Here is a 7232-nt window from a genome sequence, read left to right on the forward strand (position 1 = left end):
GGGGTGGGTGCAGAGAATTCCCAACAGTGGCCTGCAATATGAGGGGTGGGTGCATAGCACTCCCAGCAGTGGACAGACATGTGAGGGGTGGGTGCAGAGGACTCCCAGCAGTGGACAGAGACATGGGGGCGGGTGCAGAGGACTCCCAGCAGTGGACAGAGACATGGGGTGGGTGCATATCACTCCCAGCAGTGGATAGACATGTGAGGGGTGGGTGCAGAGGACTCCCAGCAGTGGACAGAGACATGGGGGTGGGTGCACAGGACTCCCAGCAGTGGCCTGCAATATGAGGGGTGGGTGCATATCACTCCCAGCAGTGGACAGACATGTGAGGGGTGGGTGCAGAGGAATCCCAGCAGTGGACAGAGACATGGGGATGGGTGCACAGGACTCCCAGCAGTGGACAGAGACATGGGGGTGGGTGCACAGGACTCCCAGCAGTGGACAGAGACATGGGGGTGGGTGCATATCACTCCCAGCAGTGGACAGACATGTGAGGGGTGGGTGCAGACGACTCCCAGCAGTGGCCTGCAATATGAGGGGTGGGGGCATATCACTCCCAGCAGTGGACAGACATGTGAGGGGTGGGTGCAGAGGACTCCCAGCAGTGGACAGAGACATGGGGGTGGGTGCAGATGACTCCCAGCAGTGGCCTGCAATCTGAGGGGTGGGTGCATATCACTCCCAGCAGTGGAAAGACATGTGAGGGGTGGTGCAGAGGACTCCCAGCAGTGGACAGAGACATGGGGGTGGGTGCAGAGGACTCCCAGCAGTGGACAGAGACATTGGGGTGGGTGCATATCACTCCCAGCAGTGAACAGACATGTGAGGGGTGGGTGCAGAGGACTCACAGCAGTGGACAGAGACATTGGGGTGGGTGCACAGGACTCCCAGCAGTGGCCTGCAATATGAGGGGTGGGTGCATATCACTCCCAGCAGTGGACAGACATGTGAGGGGTGGGTGCAGACGTCTCCCAGCAGTGGCCTGCAATATGAGGGGTGGGTGCATATCACTCCCAGCAGTGGACAGACATGTGAGGGGTGGGTGCAGAGGACTCCCAGCAGTGGACAGAGACATGGGGGTGGGTGCAGAGGACTCCCAGCAGTGGCCTGCAATATGAGGGGTGGGTGCATATCACTCCCAGCAGTGGACAGACATGTGAGGGGTGGGTGCAAAGGACTCCCAGCAGTGTACAGAGACATGGGGGTGGGTGCACAGGACTCCCAGCAGTGTACAGAGACATGGGGGTGGGTGAAGAGGACTCCCAGCAGTGGACAGAGACATGGGGGTGGGTGCAGAGGACTCCCAGCAGTGGACAGAGACATGGGGTGGGTGCACAGGACTCCCAGCAGTGGACAGAGACATGGGGGTGGGTGCATATCACTCCCAGCAGTGGACAGACATGTGAGGGGTGGGTGCAGAGGACTCCCAGCAGTGGACAGAGACATGGGGGTGGGTGCACAGGACTCCCAGCAGTGTACAGAGACATGGGGGTGGGTGCAGAGGACTCCCAGCAGTGGACAGAGACATGGGGGTGGGTGCATATCACTCCCAGCAGTGGACAGACATGTGAGGGGTGGGTGCAGAGGACTCCCAGCAGTGGACAGAGACATGGGGGTGGGTGCACAGGACTCCCAGCAGTGGCCTGCAATATGAGGGGTGGGTGCATATCACTCCCAGCAGTGGACAGACATGTGAGGGGTGGGTGCAGACGACTCCCAGCAGTGGCCTGCAATATGAGGGGTGGGTGCATATCACTCCCAGCAGTGGACAGACATGTGAGGGGTGGGTGCAGAAGACTCCCAGCAGTGGACAGAGACATGGGGGTGGGTGCAGAGGACTCCCAGCTGTGGCCTGCAATATGAGGGGTGGGTGAATATCACTCCCAGCAGTGGACAGACATGTGAGGGGTGGGTGCAGACGTCTCCCAGCAGCCGCCTGCAATATGAAGGGTGGGTGCATATCACTCCCAGCAGTGGACAGACATGTGAGGGGTGGGTGCAGATGACTCCCAGCAGTGGACAGAGACATGGGGGTGGGTGCAGAGGACTCCCAGCTGTGGCCTGCAATATGAGGGGTGGGTGAATATCACTCCCAGCAGTGGACAGACATGTTAGGGGTGGGTGCAAAGGACTCCCAGCAGTGGACAGAGACATGGGGGTGGGTGCATAGGACTCCCAACAGTGGACAGAGACATGGGGGTGGGTGCATATCACTCCCAGCAGTGGACAACATGTGAGGGGCGGGTGCAGAGGACTCCCAGCAGTGGACAGAGACATGGGGGTATACATCATTATCACATGACCACAGCTCCATGGGTGTATGTACGCATCCCTAACTTTGGACAATGATGATAGTGCCATAACAACACATCACTGACAGCAGTGTCCCACTCCCAGGAGAATGGATGTCACTCCCCCACGGCATGACACACCACATGTGGGTGTGAGGACAAATAGCACATGCATACCCACCCCTGGCGGATGCAGCACAATACACACACTGAGATCATGCCACAAGACTGTATAGTCATGTCACTGCCTAGTAAACTAAGAGAGCCAAAGGGAACACAAACTGTCACGCACATCCCAGGACTGATAGGAATGTTCAGGTGCTGGGCCAGCCACCAAGATGTTGTCTCTCATGGAAGGACTAGGGTGGAGTTCCCACAGATACAATGCCCACAATTGTGAGTCAGGTGCCCAAATACCCTGCAGAAAAAGTACCATATGTGTGCTAGGCCGGGAGTACAGACATGCATAGTGCTGAAAAGGGAGAATTTCTCCATGAAGGCATTTCAACATATTCAATACACAAGTACAGTGACTAGCAAGGATGGCACAGATGATGCAGCCGGAGACATTGCTGAGCAGGCATGGCCACAGTTGAAGGGATCCGTCACCAACAAAGGAAATGTAGACACAGGTCAGCACAACAATTGTGCAACTCTTTGCAGGGAAGATGTCAGGTGCCACAGAGGAAGGAACACTCCTTGGGACAATGTCTCAAAACCAAAATAACACACACTACCAATGATTCTTTGCAGAGACCTTGTGATGGTACGCAGATACCATGGTCCACCTCATGACCATCAGAGTAGAACATTTCTCCAGGAGCCTCAGCACCAACATCAATACCTGAAATGCAATAGTGTGCAAAGTAAAAATAAAATGCTTTATTCAGCATAAAAAACAAATAATGAAATGACACTATATACAAAGGCCAATGGCCAGTCCATAATAGAAGTCCTTGGGGGGACACATGGGCACGCATCTCCCCTAGCTTGCCTGCCCATTGGAACCCTCAGGTTCGTCGACCGGGGGGGGGGGCATCATGTGGGGAAGGACCAGGCACCACAGGGACAGGAGGGGGAAGGGCAGGTGTGGTGGGTGCAGGGGTGGACGTCTCCACCACAGTCGGTGGGGCAGCGCCAAAGGTGGATGTGAGCATGTCGCTGCACACTGCTGCCAGGGCGTCCAGGGTAAGCCCTGCACCGGAAGAAACCCCAGGGCCAACGGAGGGGGGGTGGCCGAGGGATGAGGTGCAGCGCTCTTGGGGGAGGGTGTAGACAGGGGGTGGGACTTTACTACCCTGCCCGGGGACTTCCTCGCCCGCTTGCGGGGTGGTGTCACAGTGGGGGGGATGGGCAGCTCATCCATGTCGACCACTTTGGGTGTCAGTTTGGCAGGAGAGCCAAGGGGAGTGCTTTTGGAGGTACTGGGTTGTGAGGCCTGCGGACTCAGACTGTGGCTGCGTGTATGTCTTTTTGCCCCAGACCCAGTGGGTGTGCCTACATCCCCCTGAGTGTGCGTGACAGGAGGTGCGCGCTTGCCCTAACTTGGTGGTGTGCTGCCTGTGTCTGGTGGGGTGCGTGCTTGGGAATGTCTGGGTGTGCATGGGACAGGTATGGGAGAGGGAAGTGTGGATGGGTCTGGGGTAGGGGGGGACGAAGTGCTGCAGGAGACTCACTGCTGCCGTCAGTGAAGAGTCCATGAACGGCAGAAACCTGCGTTGTTCAGACATCGATGCTGACATGCCCTCCATGAACGACACCATCTGTGTCAGCAGTGTGGTGTGGCCATGGAGGACAGTCAGCACCGATGCCTGCCCAACCTGCAACTGCCGCAGTATGTCCACAGACTCTGCAGCAGGGGGTGACAGGGGCAGGGGGTGCGGTGCCTGTCCCGAAGGAGACATGGTGGTGCCCTGCATGGACAGAAGGGACCGGAGAAACTGGCAGGGCGGTGATGGGAATGGAGGAGGCGGGGACAGATGTTGGGCTGCTGCCAGGTGTTGTAGCAGCCTCTGCCCCCTCGATGAGGTCAGCCTCGGACCCGTCTGCGTCGTAGTTGGAATCGCCACCAGACAGGTCCTCTGACTGACTCCCTTTGCCCTCCGTGCCACTGGCTCCCGCAGACTCGCCAGCACTGGTGGCACTGGTGCTGGGTCCCTCATCCAGGTCCGTGCAGGTGTCTCCCTCGGTTTCCAATGATGATGCTGTGGGCAAGGTGAAGATACAGAAAAACATCAGTCACCTATATACATCTGACACATTAGTACAAAAACAATAGGTCACAGTGCATATCAGGCAATGCATCATGAGTAACAGCTAGATTACTCTGCACATATGTAAGCCCTGTACTCCCCAGTTGGTAGACCCACCATGCCACTTGGACACAAGGAACAATAGGTCACACCAGCCCAAAACTTGAATGAGAAAACACTGAGGAGCTAGTGTCTGGGAACAGGTGAGTTCAGCAATACAATGAAGTCATGCCACCTCTTGTTTACCCTGAAAGAAACAGTAGTGGTGCACCCAAGGCAAGGTAACACACCTCAATACCAAAGGTGTCCCCACACTCAGAGACCTGTAAGTACTTTGGAACACAAAACGAAAAAAAGTTGGTCCCTTGGGAATCACAACACTTTACACAATCAACATGGTCAGAATGTGTGAATGTGCCCTTTTGTGAACAGAACACACATGTGCCTTCATAACAGATGGCTCCCAAGGAGGTGCACACAAAACTACATTAACCCAGTCATTGAAGAAGCTGGCAGCCTTCTTTAAAGAAGCCACTGTTAGAAAGAAAGGTTGTTGCAGAAAGTACATATACATGGGCCCACGGAGGGCTTGATGACTTGACACTCGTAAGTTGGTATCACCAACAACCAAGGACTTACCCAATTTCCACAACACTGGGGGAACAGGTATATGTATAATCTGAAAAAAAAGTCTCATTAGAACAGTGCCTTCTTTAAAATTGTGCCAGCGTGTTCCCTGAAAGTGTAAAGGTGGTTTGTTGTGCACTTCCTTGGGAGACATCTGTCATGCAGGCACATTATTGTTCTTAACAACAAAACATCAAACTAAAGCATAGAAAACATGAAGACCTGTAGACAAATGTTGTGAGTGCCAAGGTACAATACCTTGTGACTAACAACTTGAATTATGTCAGTTGTCACATGGCCATCCGTTACCTGATGACACAGTTGCCAACACATCTGACCCACTGCCTGTCATGTGGAGTGGCACACATGTCCAAACCCAGGACAATGCATGAGCTAATGGGGCTGCTTTTGTGTTGTAAAAAGGCATACCTGCACTGAGGAGACACCCCCAAGGCAAGCCAGAATGTCCACACAGATGTCAGCACACAAAGACCAAACTGTGTAGCATCTTGACCACACACTTGTGCAAAAAATGAATGAGCAGGAGTCATGTATTTAAACAATTGACACATGCTGCAAAGCACAAACATTAAACCCTGCACAACATCACTGGGTCACTGCACGTTGAGTCTCTGTCCAGCCAATTATCACACACAGGTCTGACCTGGCAAGGAGACATAAGGTCTGGCCATGTAGGCCTCGTCCGCACAAATCCCCCATACCTGAGACAATGTGATTGAGACAGATCAAGAAGTGACAGGTCTTAATCAGGCTTTACAAAAATGTGCAGCAAGAATTCCCAAATGTACTCCACATCACCTTGTGAGGCTGCCAACACATATTTGTGACAAACAACCATCGACAGATAGTTGTGAATAGACACACTGGGACTGCCCAGTGTGAGTATGCACAAACCAAATGGGGTCTCCCTGTCCAGTCGACACATGTAGCACACTTTGGATAAATACAAATGAGGCCAGAGAACAATGCCACATAGGCAAACATATGCTGAACACACTGAGAATGGACACAGTGTTGGATGACACACATGATTACGAGGCAAGGGTGTCTCAGGGGACTGTAGTGGGCACACTGCTCCTTGTTCCTGGAATGATCTGACTGTAACATGAGCAACCGTCGTGGCACTATGCATATCTCCCACTCATGCACATCATGTCTGAGGCCACAACATTGGTCATGCATGCTGCAAGTGTGTTCATTTGAAACCTCACACTCCCATGGTGAGACTCATCATCAGTGCCAACAACTATGGACCCCCAACAGAGTGAACAGGACAGGGCACAGGCAAGGTAACACCACATGTCACAGAACACCCTCCCACATGATGCAGAAAGCAATGTGCACTTGGATCAACTGGCAGGCTACATGACCATGTGCAATTGTGAATACACACAGACCAGGGGACACATGTCAAGCAGGGGAAGGGACGAATAAGAGCACCGGTCGACTTTGGGGAACAGAATATGCACTGCACATATAAACCCTGGCAGTGTATCCAGGCTACAGAGCACTTCTAAAAGCTGGGGACACACAACACAACAAACAGACAGGTACCTACCCCCTCCTTGCTGCTGTCCCTCCTGTAACTGCCTATCCAGGTCAGGGAAGACAACCGCCAGGACACGCATCATGAGGGTGGTCAGGCGTCGGCACCGGCCGTGGGGGCATGGAGGTGAAAGCCCCAGCTGGACCCGGGCGATCCGCCGGGTCCAGCACCGGATGTCCTGCTATCGTTTTCTGACTTGGGCTAGGCGCCGACTGCGACCCCCCGCCACTCTCACGGCCCTGACGATCTGCTTCCAGATCCCCCCCTTCTCATAGGCAGTTACTTGTGAGGATGAGAAAGTGAAACAACATCACTACACCTGCTCCATGTCACAGAGACACACATTTGAACATCGATGATATGTTGAACAGGGCATAGGATGCTGCCAAGGAATAGCATCTTACTCATATAGACATTGGCCTCTGTGGAAGCCCCAATGCACTACATGGCATTGAAACTACACAGGTGGCAGGAGGGGTACGACACACTCCC

The sequence above is a fragment of the Triturus cristatus genome, chromosome 3_1 (genome assembly GCF_964204655.1).
Source record: "Triturus cristatus chromosome 3_1, aTriCri1.1, whole genome shotgun sequence".
Classification (NCBI taxonomy): Eukaryota; Metazoa; Chordata; class Amphibia; order Caudata; family Salamandridae; genus Triturus; species Triturus cristatus.